At 39.4% G+C, this 20,048-nt stretch overlaps 1 protein-coding gene and 1 pseudogene across 1 annotated transcript in view; both read left to right on the top strand.

Annotated features, from left to right (window-relative positions):
- The window catches only part of gpc5a (glypican 5a), a 995,175-nt gene that overhangs the window by 318,837 nt on the left and 656,290 nt on the right, over window positions 1-20,048 (top strand). The gene's annotated exons all lie outside the window — the stretch shown is intronic.
- On the top strand, window positions 3,527-4,364 carry LOC140481043 (protein mago nashi homolog pseudogene; annotated as a pseudogene).

Here is a 20,048-nt window from a genome sequence, read left to right as displayed (position 1 = left end):
TCTCGTGTAGCTTTGCTACTCTCATGGTATCAATTGTAGATAAGAAATGTCTGATCATTTGCCTTTTCCTTACCATTTCATCAGGTTCCTTCAGCTGTTGTTCCTCAGTAACAACACTCAAAACAAACTTGAAACTAACTGCTTGCATTAACCTTTGTGTTTGCTTTCTTACTACCTTTCATCACTTCATTATAAATCCTACCTTTTTCTACTTCTCTTTATTTATTTTAGTGTTTCCCTTGCCTGCTCTTTATGGCTGTTCTCCCTCAGTTTTCTCTGGGTTCAATGCCAGACAGAAGTTTTCAAAGTAACTAATCCTCATTTACAGAGAAATAATATGTTCCAAATACTCCATCTTGCTTTCTTGATTAAGAAACCATGTTGTTAATTTGAAAATGAGCATTTTTGCTTTCCTGATATCTATAAGCTTTACAGTAGCTTGAGTTTGACCTTCAAACTAACTTGTGCAGCCAAGGTTTTGGGATAGGTGCATTTCTTGCATTTTTTAAACAAGTTAAAGTGAACTTCTGGAGTTGTCAGCTGATGCTGCTGTCAAATCAAATTATTTTCAATGTTCCGATCCAATTTCCTTCCGAAATTATATCATTGCTGCTGTTGCTGCTCCTGTTCAATATCAGTCACTTGTTCCTTCCTCTCCTTGAAGCAAAGCTGTTTCCAGACCAAGCCATTTTCCTGTCTCAACTGATGTTGGTTCTTCACAATTCATCTGTCCAAAGCAATGGAACATTTTTCTTGGGTGTGAAACACATTCTCCAAATTGCCCAGGATATTTTTCTGCTCTGTAAAAACGTTCAGAAACAGTAACTACAATTCACTGAAGCATAGCGGCAAGAGGATTTGTGAAGCTAAAAAAGAACCTGTTACCCATCCATTCATACCTGAGAACAATTTTCTCTCTCTCCTGCTCTCCCTCTCTCTCTCTCTCTCTGTCTGTGTGCTCCCAGCAGGGTCAGCTGTAACAGTTGGCTCTGTCACTGTACGAAGCAAAGTCGTATCCCAAAAAGAACAGCTAAATGTTAAGTTTATGCAGTTTGATTGGATCTTAAAAGAGCATTTAACTACAGTGGAACAATTACATTTGCACTGGGTATGAGGGGGATAATGTATTAAATGTTTGAATTCTAACACCAACCCACCTTTCCCCATTTTAATGGAAGTCAGGTGAGTGGATGTGTGACAAACCCACTTCAAAGAGGTAGTTATGTTTTAAGTATTATAACCAGGTTGTATATCTCATTTGTATTGGCTTTTTGGAATAGCGCAACAGCTGGGAAAACCCACGCACCCTCCAGCATCACCTGTTATATGATTTCCATTCTAGATTAAATATACTACATGCAACACTCGATGCAGGAACAATTAAAATGAGAGGGAATAGTATGGTCTGTCACTTTACCATCCCAAACTCCCCTATCAGGTCTATAAACTCCTCCATCCAGTCTACCCTAAGGAGCTGAGTCCCAAGATTGTCATAACTACCACCAAGCAGTAGCACAGACATACCCTGTATTACGCTTCTCAAACAAACCTAAAATTTAGGATTAACCAGCCCCTCATGGGACACTGTAACACAAACTAATGGTTTGTAGAAATGTATAAAACAGGGACACTGAATATTTAAGAAATGCTTAAAAAATATTTTCAGAGGTGCCAAACTGGTCCTTCTCTTTTCCTGCATTCCCACCACCACAGTTACCCCAGTCAGTCAGCCCACGTAAGATGGTTTTATTTAACTGTGTCTCTAGTAACCTAGTTCTTCATTTAAAATATTTATAAGAGCCGATGTTGTATAAGGACCCTGAGACCACATGAACATGAATATACAAAGAAGATTCATTAGCCCTCACCATTAATCACCATTGAGTGATTAGTATTTGGTGTTAATGTAAAATAAATAGTCTTACTTTGAAGTTTAAGTCTGAAGACAACTCTTTGCCTTGTCTTTTCCTTGATCAGTCTGTCATAAACCCAACTCATAGTGTGCCATCAAGCAACATAAAAGCATTGGTAGTTACCCCACCCCCATCCAAGAATCCACATACTTTAGTAGAATCTGTGCTGGAGATTACAGTCAACCACATTTCAGAATGTATACTGGCTACTAGATCTGTAGACTTTTGAACTCTATCTGTTAAAATAAAAGCATTTTTTAAAAATGATAATATCTAATGGTTTGCTTTTAAGAAGGTTGAATCTTGTAAATTGACAACGTTGATGGAGGGAGAATCTTTGAAAGACAATTATCGGAAGATAATACAAAGAAGGCTTCAGTTCATGTCAGCGAGAAGAGTGTATCTTAAAGATTTTTAAGAAAATATACCACAGGTGCTGAAAGCCTGAAATATTAACATAAAATGCTGAAAATAGTCAGAAAGGGGTCAAAGAGCATCGGTAGAATGAAAAACAGAGAATGAAAATCATTCATCCAGAGAGCTGGTGCGGACACAATGGGCTGAATGGCCTCCTTCTGCAAAACAGTTCTGTGACTTTAGGTTAATAACCTTTAACTAGAACTAGATGAGGTCAGATTTTAAACAAGTACAGATCACGGGAAAGGCAGGGATGCTGTATGGACAAACAGGATGAAAGTTTGATGGCAGGGTCAAACACAGGACAGTACCTTTACTCTGAGGAACAAATGGAAACAGTAGCTGGATTCTGAGATTGTTGAACTTCATATTGAGTCAGGAAGCTTGCAAAGTACTTCAGAGAAAGATGTGGTTCTCTTCTTTAAATATCTACTGAGCTTCATACAAGTACGACAGGAGGCTAAGGATAGTGTTTGGAATTAAAACTGGACAGCAACTTACAATAATAAATGACTAACAGCTCAGAGTTTTATCTGCCAACTGAATGAGGCTATTCAGCAATGTGATCATCTGATCTCTATTCAGTATCCCCAGTGTAGTGGAGACCTTATTGAGAGCACAAAATGTAGTATTGAATGAAATGTATATAAATTACTGTTCCATCTGAAATGAGGGGAGAAGGTGAAAGAACAGATGTTGTAGCTTCTGTGTGGTCATGGAAAAGGTGGTCTTGGAAGTTGCTGGGAAGTTGGTAAAAGAATAGGTCAGTGTGAGATGGAGGTTTAACCCCTTCAGAATGCTGAAAGAAAGGGGGAGACTAAGATGTGCATCATGTTGAATATGGTGGAAATATCAGTGGATGATCCATTGAAAAAGAAGCTGATGGATTGGAAGGTGAGGTTGAGCGAAATTTGTACCCTGTATCCAGTATTGATGGAAAAAAAAATACACATTGACAGCAGTGGAATGTGACATTGTTGGAACAGATGCCATAGAAAACTGGGAGAAAGGAAGAAACATGGGATGGTAGGATGTGGGATAGAAGGAAATGTAATCAAAGCAGTTTTGGGAGTCTCTGAAATTTAGATAGAGAGGTTTAAGAAGGGAAAAATCAGAGATGGACTGATTGAAATTGAAGTAAAGTTGAACGTATGAAGTAAAATTGATGGAATATTCTCATTTTGTATGAGTGCAGGATGCAGCATTGTTATGATCAAGGTAAACTAAGGTATACTAAAAGCAGCAATTATGAAAATGATGTCGTGGTTAGGAAGCAGACATATATACATGAAAATGTCATGGATGAATTAAAGTGAATCATAGAAAACAGCAAAATCACAAAGGAAGATGATGCTTTGTGGCCTCCACCTGACCATGTAGAATAATGGGAGTTGGAAATTGGAATAACAGTTGGAATAACATTTCATTTATATCATCTAAGATTAGGTCACTAATTATAAAGTCATAGAGTCATAGAGATGTACAGCATGGAAACAGAGCCCTCGGTCCGACCAGATATCCCAACCCAATCTAGTCCCACCTGACAGCACCTGGCCCATATCCCTCCAAACCATTCCTATTCATATACCCATCCAAATGCCTCTTAAATGTTGCAATTGTACCAGCCTCCACCACTTCCTCTGGCAGCTCATTCCATACACGTACCACCCTCTGTGTGAAAAAGTTGCCCCGTAGGTCTCTGTTATATCTTTCCTCTCTCACCCTAAACCTATGCCCCTCTAGTTCTGGACTCCCCGATCCCAGGGAAAAGACTTTGTCTATTTATCCTATCCATGCCCCTCATAATTTTGTAAATCTCTATAAGGTCACCCCTCAGCCTCTGACGCTCCAGGGAAAACAGTCACAGCCTGTTCAACCTCTCCCGATAGCTCAAATTGATGTAAATTAGTCCAAGGATCCAGATGGTTTGCTAGTTTTCTATTATCTTGTCCAGGGTTTGAAGTGTCCAGTTTTCAATCTATTGGGCTGCACTTCAAGATCAAGCCTGTCCATGACGTTTCTAACCATGAATAGAACATGAAGTAGACAGAGGGTAAAGTTAAACAGTCATGATTTGGAGATGCCGGTGTTGGATTGGGGTGGACAAAGTTAAAAATCACACAACACCAGCTTATAGTCCAACAGGTTTAATTGGAAGCACGCTAGCTTTCGGGAATACTTTATTTCATTCTCTTAGCTCCACAGTCAGTTTTACACAGCCTCCCCTAGCTCCAGTCTCTAAGTCACTCTCTTAAAGGGGCAACACACACCTATCCACAGACATAAATTTCCATACAAAGTTGCTGGATGTAGGGATGAACTGGAGTGGTAGAATTGGAAGAGCGTGGATTGACTTGGGTTAATCTTTCCTGGTGAAGGGCTTTTGCCTGAAACGTCAAATTTCCTGCTCCTAGAATGCTGTGCTTTTCCAGCGCAGCGCCACATTCTTGACTCACTTTCTCTGATGTGGATTGGGTATTTGGCAATTTTTTAATGTGAATATATATGCAATTCCATCTTTTCACAAAATAGGTGATTTTTTTGATATTAAAATAAATGATATTGAACAAAGGAAAGGCCATCAACATATCAGAGAAAGATCCGAAGTAGGGGGCTTGAGCTGAACTGAAACTAAGAATGCTCAAACTATTCCGTAAAACAGTGGGCAAAGTTAGGACCCATATGGGTTTGTTTAGTAAAACCCTTTACTATGAGTGCAAGTGTGCCAATGATACTTGGTATTTGAAACAGAGTTTTGGAGCTCAGTTCTTAGGTGCTATGTTGATGTATATATGATCACTGGCAGCAGAGGAAACAGCACTGCCTCTCTCATAACCCAGATCCCAGATTAACTTTCCTCAATTAATTCCAGACAGCTAACTAGAGTTTGTGAAAGTGGTTGGTAGCATCCCCCTCCTTTTTTAAAATGCTGTTTTTTAAGTAACATTGCTCTAACCTTGCAATACTATATTTTGAATTCCATACACAGTGCCAGTTATTTTATTTAGTGTTAATAGCTAAATTCAGGGATTTAAAAGAACCACAATGTCGTAATATAAGCCTTCATTTCCTGACTATTACCTAACTAATTTTCAGTGGAAGCTGGATGCTTGACTGTAGAAAATGAGAATAACCCAACAGAAATGTTCTGAGTTTCCATTCGTAATATATTTTCTAGTGAGTGATTGAACAGATGGACAAGGATTTGACATGTATTTGGGGATTACTTATTGCTGTCAGAGGCTCTTCATTCTTCAGGGCGCAGCAGCAACAGAGTGACAGGAATGTTGCTACGATGTCAGAATACTTGGTTAATTTTAATCTTTGATGCTTCTCCAGAAATGTTGATCACTGTGTTGCAAGGTTAGAGCAATATTACTTAAACAATGGCATTTAAGAAAAAGATGGGGATGCCACCAGCCATTTTCACAAACTCCAGTTAGCTGTCTAGAGCTAATTGAGGAAAGTTAATCTAAGGTCTGGCTTACGAGAGAGGCACTGCTGTTCCTTCTGCTGCCAGAATTTGCATTTAACATATAAGATGTTGTTCATAATCATCCCATGACCTCAATTTTAGCAACCATCAAAAAGGAGTTTAGGTTTTGGGCTGTTGTTTGATTCACCTATTTACCCATGTATCCCATATTCTCTTATCTCTTCTTTACCCCAGTACAGCAAAGCCTAAGGTTGTATTGGTTTGCATTTGAGGTCCTGCAAGGGTATTCCAACATGTGTTCCCTCCTGTTAAGATATCCCCTTTACATTTTACTTGCAAGACAAAGGACTTTTATTGAAGGCCTTCTTGCTCAGTGTGAAGCAGAGCAGTGTGGAACTAAATTGGGTTTAAACCTGGCTAACCTGCTGAAGTGTGACACTGATCCATAACATGTCATTGTTCAGGGTCACATCACACTCAGTTGGCCTATGTCAACATATTGAAGAAATCATTACTGCATAGATAAAATAAGAGGAGCCACTGGTGTATGGAGGAACATGAAAACATATTCCTATGGGTCAGCACGAATGAAGGAGATCCTGCATTCTTTTAAACAAAGATTTTATGAGCATTGATTGCTCTGGTAACATTTCATGAGTTCCTGAAGAACAAATATTTAAAGATAAATGGCTGGCTTCTGTGTTCACACCACAGTTTAGTTTTTAACGTTCTGACTAGCTTTTAAACCAGACATTTGAGAACTGGATTCTGGATTAGTGGTGCTGGAAGAGCACAGCAGTTCAGGCAGCATCCGAGGAGCAGCGAAATCGACGTTTCGGGCAAAAGCCCTTCATCAGGATGCATTTACCATTGTTATCAATGTGGTGTCAGTCCCTGCAGGACATGATAACACATATAGAGAAACATATTTGAAGAATACTTTCTACTCTTGAAAGTATATGGTGTTAATGAAAGGCATATTATAACCAAGTGATTGTTGCATAATTTTAAGGGAAAAACTTCATTCTTGCAGGATACCTTATTCTGTACTTCTTGAGAGTTTTGTGAACACTGCAGGAAGCCCTTTGATTCTAACATAGCTAGTTAACAGGTACAGAATCATAGACTAACACTGGACAAAAGGAGGCCAATCCGTCTATCATGCCTATTCTGGCTCTTTGGTGGAACTATCAAACTTGTCATTCAACCTATGGTAGAAACTCATTGAGGTGACATTGACATACATCAGTGATTTTTATTTTCCAGTTCATTACCAGGATTTATTGTATTGTGTGGAGTTCTTAGAGATAATTTGCTCAGCCCCCATTGTCTTGTTCTCAGTAATTTTTCATAAATTGATAATCAATTAGTTGCACATTAAATGTCACAAGTGCATCAAGCACGGCCTCAGAGTGATCCATAAGCTAAGGATATGTATCAATTTGCTTATGTAAACCCTTCCACTTTTATTTACATGTATTTCAATTCTAAAATAACCAGCAACAAAACTTCAGTCTGAAAGAAGAGCTTAGTTTTTGCAAATATATTGCTGCAGTTTTTCAAATAAATGTGATAAAATACAAATACAATAATTAAAAGTAGATAAGAATGAATGATACTATTAAGGATAAAGATATAATCAGATTCAATGATACTTGCAAATGTGTTGTTTCTTTGAGTTTCATTTTCTGAAGTGAAAAAAGTTAAAAATTGAAGTCAGCCTTTAATAGCTTTGCTGGCCAAATAGTTATATTTGCTTGTATAAGCTGGACACAGTAGGTCAGTACAATTTGGATGTTTTTCTGAGCAAGACTTTTAATCATTAGTTCTGTGGCTTCAGCATTTGTAGATTATTTGGACATTTTTGACAGGTCAGCAGTTGATTTCTAAATGCTTTCCTCTTGGTGCTCCTTTTGACCAAGAACACAATTTCTGAAGTGTCTTTTGGAATTTGTCCAGTGTATTTTGCATTAAATGGCAATTGAAACCTACCTTTATCAGAACCAGAGCTGCAATTTTAATTTCAAATCTTTTCGCAATTTAGCCTTTTCTGTCTCCTCCCTTGCTTTGAAGCTTTGAATTTTCATATCTTCAGAAGGATCCATTGTTTCATCCTTATGATGCTGGCCTCATATTTTTGAGATCACCAACATTGCTTATCTTCACTTCACTTCTGTGTTAATGCATCTTGTTATGAAATCCTAATCTATAACTTTGTTAGTTGTCAGTTTATGTATTCCATTCTCCCCTGGCCATCTTGCCAGCTTCCACCCTTCATAAAATTAAACTTATTCAAAGTCTCTGCTAGCTGTAATCTAATTACATTAAACAGGTTCACCCATCATCCCTGTGCTTGCTTACATTGGTTCGGATTCAGGAAATGCCTTGAATTTAATTCTTCCATTCTTATTTTCAATTCCTTCTATGGCCTTGCAGATCTGTACATCTGTAAACTCCTTCAGCCCTACACTCTTCTAAGATAACTGCACTGCTCCAATCTGGCCTCTTTTACATCCTGATTTTCATCCGTTTGTTTTAGCTACAACAGATGTCATCTCTGGAAGTTACTCCCTAAACTTCTCCATCTTTATATCTCTCTCTCTTTTACGAAGCACTTAGAACCTACTTCCTTGATCTGGATGTGGTTCCATTTTTGTAATGTTTTCTTATGTGACTCAGTGTCACATGATGTTCCAGTAAATTGCCTTTAAGCATTTTAATACGTTAAAAGCAGTATACTAGTGAATGTTGTTGTTATTATACATTGTAATACAACTGTTAAATTAATAGCAAGAGAAAGAAAATAACATGCAGTTATGCAATTATTTTGAATATGTTAACTTCAAACCATTTTGAAGGTTATACTTATGTTAATATATAAGAAATAGAAGCAGGTGAGGATCATGTAACCTTTCCAAATTCCTCCAAAAAGCAATAAGATTGTGATTTATCTTCAAAATCAACACCAATTTTCTCTAGTATCCCTATTTCATTCCATCCGCTTAATGTAAAAATAGTCTACTAATCACTTTAATTCAATGACTAAAAATCTGCAATCACTGAGCTAGACAATTCTAAAGATTCACATCAGCTAAGTTGCATAATTTCTCTCACCTCTGTCTCCTCAAACAAATGCTGTTTCCTCATCCTGGAGTTATGACCTCTAAGTCTACGTTGTCCAGCAACCTCTCAGCATTTATCTTGACAAGGCCTCCCAGAGTTTTATACTGTTTAGTTAAAGAACCTCTAATTCTGCTGAACACCAAAAAATATACACCCAATCTTTTCAAACCTCTCCTTGTGCAACTGTACCCTCATCAAAAAATCAGTTAGCTGTTAATAAAATTAAATGTAAAAGCAAAAGACCTTATATTGCAAGAAATAATGTTGCAACTGAATAATTTATGTAGAACATAACCTTTCCCTGGTGGAAAAAAAATCAAATCTTTAGCTCATAGTTTCTTAAACAGCAGAGTATTCCTGGCCATTCAATTAAAATATTAGATCCTGAGCATAAAACACATCAATATGATTCACATATGCATTTAACAAAATCCACATCCTACTGTGAAAAATGAATTTGTAAAGTCTACACTACATACAAGGACTGCTGCGAATTCAACCTTAATAAAACTTCACTGCGTGTTTTATTTGTGTTTAATTCCCATGGACTTTGAGAAGTCCTGGTTCATACTTCTTGTAGATTAGATTCTACCCATATCAGGTTTTCAATAAGCACAGTTAATTTTCCAATGGGATTATCCTGGCAGAAAACCATATCTTGCAGAAACAAATGTTGGAATTTCAGGCATGCACACTGCTTGCCTGCCTGAGAATTGAGATGAGTGCTTGGAAAGTCTTGTACAAATTGCCTTGAATTTCCATTATGCTGCTTTGGTGACTGCTCACTGAGAGTGCACTGTTGGAAAACCACCCATTTTAGACCTAGTTGAAATGTCAAAATCATGATGTTTTGGAATGTTTGAAGTTTTGCAGAAGACCAAACACAATGTGAAGATGTTTAAATGAAATTAGTTTGACATTAATCAAATAATGGGGTCATTTTAGTCATTGGAATAGACGAATCACTGGCCTGTTAAGGAGTAATTTTCCCAATGAGTTTTTAATTTTTAATATCATTTCATTTTAGTCAACTATGCCAGCATTTCATAATACCGCAGAACTTTCTTCTCTCACTAGAGCCATCACTAAAACAATCGATCCCTCCGAACCCTAAACCCGTACTTTGATGGTTTAGAAAAAGCATGGTTTTTCCCAATAGTTTATAGTTGCAATGGTTGCATAGTTGCTTTAACAACCTGTCAATGTGAGTAGAATCAGACCCTATGATAGAGTACAGGAGCCCATCAGGCACAATACTGGTTAGTCGCTTTCTCTAAAATACTGGTCAGCTGCTTTCTCTAAAAACACCACTGTGCATTTTTGCTACAGTTGTACCTGTACTAGTCGAAACTTTTCAGTTCTGCATTTTTGTTGGCTCAAACAGGCATTAGTGCATTTTAGCTGTTGTCTGTGGCTATATAATTTTTTAATGTTCCATTGATGAGAGAAGCTTGCGTGAGCCATTTTAAAGAACAGTTAAAAGTCATTCACGTTGCTGTGTTTCTGGAATCACATGGAAGCAAGACCAAGTAAGGACAACAGATCAATTTTCACAGCAATCAACAGTGCTTACATGGTCTCCACTAGCTTTCAATTCCAAATCTTTAATGAATTCAAATTTCACCAGCTGCCATGGTAGAAATTGAACCTATGTCCCCAGTGTCCCCATGGCCAGGGACTCTGGATTGCTCATCCAGTAATAGTACCACTATGCCACTATGTCTCCATTTGGCAGCACTCTTGCCTTATCACAGAAGTTTCTCAACTCAAGTCGCACTTCAGAACTTGAGCATGAAAATCAAGGCTGACTCCAATGCAATATTGAGGGAACATTCTTTGCAGAAGTAATGATGTCAAATGCCAGCATTTTGCACTATGTCCAGATCAATTACTACTGACCAAAGTTTAATTAGAAAGTGTCAATAATAGTATTGATGAAGCTTGGAAGTAACGAAGCACAACCATTTTGCAAAGCAACAGAAGCATCTTTTGGTAAAGGTGGAACATGCAACAGTGACCTTATGTGAGACCTCCTTGGCTGACATGGCACCTATCATTAATGCCAGCAAAATTCCATATAATACTCATCTCATATCCAACAGCTATAACATTACGTGACTTGAAAGTAGCCAAGAGAACCATGCAAAAAGTTTAAGGTACTCTGCAAACAAGAACAGAATCAATTTATTTGCAATTTTTGAGAAGGTTTGTAGCTCAGGTTGAGGTTAAGGTTGTAAGTTTGTTCGCTGAGCTGGAAGATTTGTTTTCAGATGTTTCGTCACCATGCTAGGTAATGTCATTAGTGTGGCTTTGGTGAAGTGCTAGTGTTATGTCCCGCTTTATGTTTATGTGTCTTGGTCTCTTAAGGTGGGTGATGTCATTCCTGGTTGTTTTTCTCAGAGTTTGATAAATGGGGCCCAGATCAATGTGTTTATTGATGGAGTTCCACTTTGAATGGACACAAATACCAGACAGCACCAACTTCATCAGCAAGAACAACATTCTCAAGCTAATAGACCTGTGCCTCACTATCCACTTCACCTTCAATGACAAGACCTACAAACAAATCAACGGAACAGACATGGGATCACCAATATCAGGCTTCTTAGCAAAAGCAGTAATGTGGAGATTTGAATGAACAGCCCTCCCCACGATCCAACCCAAACGTTGTGCCCACTACATGGATGACACATTTGCAATTACGAAACAGAGCAAAGTAGAAGAAACCTACAACATTATCAACAATATCCTTACTGGCAAAAAATTCACAAAAGAGGAGGAGAACAATAACAGACTCCCCTTCCTAGAGACCACAGTGTAATGAACAGTTAATGGAGAACTTCAGACCAGCATCTACAGGAAAGCAACACACATACACCAGATGCTTAACAACAGAAGCAATCATCTCAACACCCACAAACGGAACTGCATCAGGATATTATTTAAATGGGCCACAAGAGAATGCAGCACCCAGGAACTATGAGCAGCAGAAAAGAAATTCCTATACAGCATGTTCAAGAAGAATGGGTACCCAAAAAACACAGTCTACAAATTCCTAAGCAATAAACCCAGACAAGCAGACATAACGTGCCCAGAGACTCTAGCCATATTACTATACATCAAAGGCATCTCTGAAATGACCAGACAACTCCGACCCTTGGCATCATAGTAGCCCACAAACTTACCAACACACTTAAACAACAGCTGATGAACCTAAAGGACCCTATAAAAACAACAAACAAAACAAATGTCATTATCATAATACCATTCAAAGACTGTACCACTACATCGGACAGACAGGTAAAATCTAGCCACCAGGATACATAAACACCAACTAACCATCAAAAGACATGGTCAGCTATCACTAGTATCCTTACATCAAGACAAAGAAGGATACCATTTTGAATGGGACAACACATCCATCTTTGGCAGGCTAAACAGAGACACACGTGGGGATTCCTAGTGGCTTGGCATTCAAACCAGAACTCCATCAATAAACACATCAATTTGGACCCCCATCTACCATCCTCTGAAACGCCTGAAAACAAACCTTGCAGCTCAGCGAGCAAACTTACAACTAGGATCAACTTACATTAAGAAATCCAGACCGCCTGTGACAATAGAAGTCTACCAGCCATGTACAGATAGATCATGAAGCCATTGGTCCTACCATCACAAACATTGCTCTTCTGAAATCAAAACATGGTGTGGTATTCACAGAGAAATAAACAGCTGTCCCACTGAGCACTATACTGAACTGTAATTCCATGATATATAGTCTATGCTTTAGACATTTTCTAATCAATCTGTTCAGAGATGTTCGGACGTATTCTGGAGCAGGTGGGACTTGAACCCAGACATTCTGGTCCAGAGGTAGAGATACCACAAGAACCACTGAATTCAAACCACCATCTGTCAGGGTAGATCTTAAAACCATTTTCTATAATGTTGACCTAGGGTTCATGGATTACCAGCCCTGTGATACTACCACTATGCCACCAGCTCTCCCATCATGCTTTATGTTGTTACCCCGCCTCTTGTCAGGGATGGGTTCAATAAACAACCCTCATCAGTTATGTTGAGAAGGCTCATAGACTGTCTAGCAAATAGAAGGCTAGCCAGTAAGGATGGGTTTCCGGCTGAACTGCACAAGTGTGGGAAGATCCGTTTATTTCCCCCATGGTTTTGACCTTCTTCTCTGTGAGAAGGTAGGCTCCATTCCACAGAAAATGTGTGATGTAAAAATCATCACATGGTGCAAGGTCGAAGGTGGCAGGAGTCACTGCAACAATTACAAAGTATCTCACTCCCTATACTTAAAAAAAAATTCAATTTTCTTGTAGACTGAGAGTACCTGGAAACACAGTGCAGATTCTGTGCAGATCTACTATGGGACATGATCTTCCTGGTACAATAGCCACAGGAGCAGTATAAGAGGCAGGTCTTTACTAAGGTCTTTACCTTAGTTTGGCAGATCTTACTATGATATTCACTGCTGTCAGCAGAGCAGGGTTCTTGAAAATTTTGAAAAAATTGGAAGTCCATCAAGCCCTCTAAGTCTCATCTACTTCTTCCATGACAAGATGCACAGTACTGTACAGTTTGATGGCTCCAATTCCAACAGTGAGTGAAAAATGGAGTGAAACAGGATATAGTCCAAATCTGTTTAGCATCTTCATCTCAATCTTCCAGTCCTTCAGCTTGCCGCCAAATACGTAAACCTATTACATTAGGTTAGATTGCAAGCTCCACAATCTGTCAAGATTGAAAGTGAAGATAAAAACACTTGCGTCATGTCCAGTAAACATCTCTATACTGAAGTTGCTGAACTGGCTGGCTACACAAGAACATAGCTACAAACACCCTTCGACTAGCCTAGAAATAGGGTATCCCTGATTATAAATGTCAAGAAAATGTCATAGAACAAGTGTTGCACTTTTCTTACATAATCACAATAAATCCACTTTAGATGTGATTAGCAAATTCTGCTGCCTTGAGTCCGTGATGACAGACAATCCATACTCTGATCAAATCCTTTACATATATTAGGAAAGCAGTAATTATCTCTGGTTGACTCATGAAAGATACATGGATAATGTCAAGCAGGCCCTTAGGACCCAGTAAGATCTGTGATCTTAGAAACTTGCTATATGGCCATGAAACATGGATTACTTATAGCTTCCAAGAAAATAAGCTCAAAATCTTTGACGTCTGTGATGTATTATATCCTGGCAAGATAAAATCCCAAATGTGGCAGTAATCTTGATGGTATAGCTCCCAGTGTATTGATACTGATCAAACAGAGGCAACTTCAATGTCTTGTGCCCACTACCCTAATGGAAAGCTTTCGCCCATCCAAAAGCTTTCCAAAATGGTGAGCTAGCCAGAGCCTGACAATGAGTGGTGTGTCTGAGGAGTCAGTAATATGGCCACACCTCCTGTGGACAGCCACAATGACCAGTGGTTGAAACAGCTTAACAGATTCCAGCACCGAAAACAATAGCCCACATTGTCATGTGGAAGCTTCCTATGAGGCACTTGTGGCAGAACTTGACTCTTGAGGATTGACTGTCACATCCGTCATCAAAGCTGAACCAAATGAAGACTGACCTCTCTCACACAACCTCAGTTAAAAGTTTACTGTGTATCCATCATCTCTAATAGATGAAATAATATTAATGCATTGTATCTGCTAATCATAGTTTTAAAAGGCTGATGAATGAATAATCTGCCATCATAACAAGGAGTAAAATATTTCATTAAATATGTTGAAAGGGTAATTTAAGTATGTTAAGAGCTTTATGAGAAACTGTTTGAGGATTTGCCTTCCCATAGAATGCCTGTATAATTTCTTATAGTAAATACAATGGCCAGAATTTATCTATCTATTTATTCATTTTGTCGGGTGTGAGTGATACTGGCTGGCCAGCATTTATTACCTTGCCCTTGAGAAGATGATGGTCAGCTGTTTTCTTGAAATGATGCAGACCATCAGTTGTGGGTTTACCTACAATACTACTGGGAAGGAATATCCAAGATTTTGACCCAGTGACAATGAAGAAATGGTGATATATTTCCAAGTCAGGATGATAAATGGCTTGGAGGGGAACTTTAAGGTGGTGGTGTTCCCATACATTTGCTGCCTTGTTCTTTTAGATGGAAGTAGTGATGGGTTTGGAAGGTGCTGTCTAAGGATCTTTGTTGATTTTCTGCAGTGCATTTATAGATAGTATCAGCAGTGTGTACAGAGTGTTGGTGGTGGAAGAAGTGGATACTTGAGGATGTAATGTTAATCCAGCAGGCTGCTTTGTCCAGGATGGTTTCACATTTCTTGAGTGTTGTTGGGGCTGCACTCACCTGAGCAAGTGGAGAGTATCCCATCACACCTGACCTGTATCTTGTAGATGGTGGACAGGCTTTGGGGAATCAGGAGCTGAATTTCTCATTGCAGTATTCCTTGTCTCTGACCAGCTGTATTAGCCACTGTGTTTGTGTACTGAGTCCAGTTGAGTTTTTGGTCAATAGAACCTCCAGGATGTTGGTGCTGGGGGATTCAGTGATGGTAACACTATGGAATTTCAAGGGGTGGTAGTTAGCTTGTCTCTTATTGGTGATGGTCAGAGTCCGGCATTTGTGCGACACCAATGTTATTTGCCACTTGTCAGTCCAAGCCTGGATATTATCCAGGTCTTATTGCATTTGAACATGGACTACTTCAGTATCTGACGACTCACCAAAGATGCTGAACATTGTGCAATCATTGGTGGACATCTTCACTTCTGACCTTATGATAGAGGGAAGGTAGTTGATGAAGCAACAGAAGATGGTTGGGTCTAGGACACTACCTTGAGTAACTCATGCAGATTTGTCCTGAATCTGAGATGACTGACCTCCAACATCCACGGTCATCTTCCTTTGTGCCAGGTATGGCTCAAACCGCCGAAGTGTTTACCACTGATACCCATTAATTCCAGGGTTGCTAGGGCTCCTTGATGCCATACTTGGTCAAATGCAGCCTTGATATCAAGGGCTGTAAGTCTCACTTCACCTCTGGCATTCAACTCTTCTCCTTGTTTAAACCAAGGCTGAAATGAGGTGAGGAGCTGAATGGCCCTGGTGGAACCCAAACCGGATTTCACTGAGCAAGTGCTGCTTGATAGTACTGTTGATGACACCTTCCACCACTTTATTAATGACTGAGAAGAGACTGATGGGGTGGTAATTAGCCGTGTTGGATTTGTCCTGCCTTTTATGTGCAATTTTCCATATTTTCAGTTGGATGCCAGTATTGTAATTTGTCTAGAGGAGCAGCAAGTTTTGGAGCACAAATCTTCAGTACTATTGCCAGAATGTTGTCAGGGCCCATAACCTTTGCAGCATCCAGTGTCTCCAACCATTTTTTGATATCACTTGGAGTGAATCGACTTGGCTGAAGACTGGTGTTAGTGCCAGGGACCACTGGACGAGGCTAAGAAAAATCATCTACTTGGCACTTCTGGCTGAAGATTGCTGCTAAAGCTTCAGTCTTATCTTTTATATGATGTGCCAAGCTCTTCCATCATTGAGTATGGGGCGATATTTGTGGAGACTTGTCCTCCAGTGAGTTGATTAATCATCCACCACCATTCACGACTGGATGTGATAGGACTGTGGAGCTCAGATCTGATCTGTTGGTCGTGGGATCATTTAACTCTGTCTATCACTTGTAGATGAACAGGGCTGGAAGAACACAGCAAGCCAAGCAGCATCAGGAGGTGGTGAAGTCAACGTTTCAGATATTAACCATTTTTCTGGATTAGACATGGGGGCAGGGGAGCTACAGATGAAAAGGGGAGCAGGGTGTGGTGTGAAGAATAGCGGAATGGTAAGGTAGTGATAGGTGGAAACAGGTTGTAGGTACAACCTGGTTGGTTGATGGGAGAGATGAATTCGATTCGTAACAGGAGGAAAGGGTCAGTGGGTGCAGCGACCAACTAGGTCGTACAACTACCTGTTTCCACCTATCACTACCTCACCATTCTGTTACTCTCCCCACACAACCCCCGCTTCACTTTATATATAGCTCCCCCTACCTCCACATCTAATTCTGAAGAAGGGTTAATGCCTGAAACATTGACTTCTCCACCTTCTGATTCTGCCTGGCTTGCTGTGTTCTTCCAGCCTACTCAGGATTCCAGTATCTGCAGTTTTCTTTGTCTTTAACCTGTTGCTGCTCAGTTATTTGGCATGAAAGTAGCCCTGTTTGGTAACTTCATCACTTGTCACTTCATTTTCAGGTATGCTTGGTGTTGCTCCTGACATGCCCTGTTGTGTTCATCATTGAACCAGGGTTGATCCCCTGGCTTGATGGTAATGGTTGAGTGAGAAATCTGTTAGGTCATGATCTTACAGATTGTGCTGGAGTGCAATTCTGCTGCTATTGATGGCACACAGTGTCTCATGGATGCCCAGTCTTGAGTTGTCAAGTCTGTTCAAAATCTGTCCCATTTAGCATGGTGATAGTGCAACACAACACAATGGAAATTATTTTAAATGCGAAGGCCGGACTTTGTCTCCACAAGGACTGTGCTGTGGTCATCCTTCCCAATACTGTCATGGACAGACGCACTGATCTATCAGCTGAGGTAGGACAGTACATGATATTCAGCAGGAGGTTTCCTTGTCCATGATTAAACTGAAGCCTTGAGACTTCTTGAAGTCCAGAGGCAATATTGAGGACTCCCAGGGCAACTCTGTCCTGACTGTATACTACAATGCTGCCACCTGTCTGGGTCTGTCCAATCGGTGAGACTGGACATATCCAGGGATGATGATGATGGTGTCTGGGACATTGTAAAGTATGATTCCATGAGTATGACTCTGTCATGCTGTTGCTTGACTAGTTTGTGAGACCGCTCTACCAAATTTGGCATGAACCCTCAGACATTAGTATGGAGGACTTTGCAGCATCAACATGGCTCTTTGTGTCATTGTCATTTTTTCCTGGTGCCTAGGTTGATGCCAGGTGACCTGTTCAGATTCATTTCTTTGAGACTTTGTAGCGATTGGTACTACTGAATGGCTTGCTAGGCCATTTCAGAGCACAATTGAGGGTCAACCACATTGCTGTGGGCCTGGAGTCATATGTAGGCCCGATCAGGTGAGGATGGCCTGATTTCCTTCCCTGAAGGATATCAGTGAATTAGATGGGTTTTTCCAACAATCGACAATGATTTCATGGTCATCAGTAGACTCTTAATTCCAGATTTTTTTTTACTGAATCCAAGTTCCACCATCTGCCGTGGCAGCATTCGAACTCAGCTGCCCAGAATGTTACCTGTTTCTATGGATTAATAGTCTAGCGATAATACCACTGGGCCATCACATTCCCTAGTGGCATCTCATTACACGTCCTGTTTTAAAAAATTATTTTCTCATCTTTAACCTGAAAAATATTTTGGCCACTTTTGTGGAAGTGGAGGCTGATAGCAATGTGACAAATTGACAGTCCACCTAGAACTTGGTGATCAATGGGGCCAAATAGTCTATGTTCTTCAGTGATAAGCATGTAAATGTTATGATAGTTCAACTCTGCTAGTTTCTGCCAGATGTTTCCTGCACATGTAGTAATCCCCTCGCCAATATGGTGCGACTTTTACCCAAAGTGTTCATGCAGAGCAGGAAAGATACTGGCAATTCCTGGAACCAATCAAAATACCCTGAGCAGTTATCATGCATCAAAAATTTGCACTGTATGTTTTACCTGTGCAATGATATTCCAGTTGAAGTATTAATCATGTTCCATTCTCATTAATTCCTCTCCTTGCTCCACTAAATCAGTCAGTTTGGTACTTTCTGAGGTAGACTTTTATGATACTCCAATGAATCAATTTGTTAATGCACTTATTTACTCGAACTCCATAAGATGTATGCTATGCTGTGTACTATGTACCGCTATGCTGTGTTAGCAAATTTCAGCAGCGTATGATTACTATCAAAACGCCTGGGCATAAAGGAGAATAAAATAGGATGCCAGAAGTGACTCAATACATGCAGAAGGAAAAAGAGAGAAAATTAACTGAGAATGAAACTAGAGTAAAATTAACACTTGTTCCAAAGCAGTTGTTTGCATTTGCTGGCTGTCCTCGTGGGGAAATTTATGCACATATTTTATCCAGATCCCTTGTGAAAATATCTGTTTCTGATATTCCTTTGATAATGTTGTGTAGGATTAACTTGTTGCTGTTATTTTGAATTGAAATTGAGCATGCACTGTTAATGCTGTATAAGAATAATCAATGTGTTGAATGTCTAAATGACAAGAAGATGTGCAGGGGAGTGAAACTAGGTAAACATTTTGCCAATAAAGATTCTTTTCTGGCTGCTTTGTCAGAGATCTGCCTTTAAAAAAACAAATACGAGCTGGTGAGCCAATGCTTTCTTCAAAAGGCTGAGAACTGCCTTGGCATTTTTATGAACTTAACAATTTAGTATAAAACATCCAATAAAACCAGAAACAAATTGTAAGCAGTTTAATGTACATTTGGGAAGTTGCTGACATAAAGTACTGGCCAAAATCCTTCTTGTAAACTTGCCTCTTAATTTAACTAATGCTGTGTTCTTTTCAAAATAACTGAATGCACATACACTGCAATTATTTATGTGCTCCATTGTAAAATTCCAAAACTTAGAATGTAATGCTACTGCATCATATAAAGAGGGAGATAGAACTGAAAACAGATAGAACTGAAAAAATGCTATTTTGATATTACAACTGCTTGATAAGTTTTGTTAAGTAGAACATAATTAATCATAAAATAATTTTAGATGTTGAAATTTATCTTTTTGACTTCTAATTCTTATCAAGTTGGAAATCAAGAATTCAACTGCAAATAGCTGACAGATGTCAATCATCTAGAGTTTGTTTCACTTATGTTACAACCCCCCCACCCCCACTGCCAAGCTGGTTCCTAGTAGATGTGTCCAGCAGAGAATGGAAAAGTTGTTGATGAAATTACAAATCTGTTTAGGAATTTGTCATTTAGGGCAGGGATTGGAGTATCTGTTGCTTTACTGCTGCCATGGTTTTTTTGCTGAGCAACATGAAATATGGTAGATGACATTCCCAACCAACTCTTGTTGAACAGTTTAAGTGGACAATGACGATCCTCTTCCCTTGA

Source organism: Chiloscyllium punctatum, chromosome 9 (assembly GCF_047496795.1).
Source record: "Chiloscyllium punctatum isolate Juve2018m chromosome 9, sChiPun1.3, whole genome shotgun sequence".
Classification (NCBI taxonomy): domain Eukaryota; kingdom Metazoa; phylum Chordata; class Chondrichthyes; order Orectolobiformes; family Hemiscylliidae; genus Chiloscyllium; species Chiloscyllium punctatum.
Note: the sequence above shows the minus strand (reverse complement) of the source record. Positions and strands in the feature narration are given on the sequence as shown.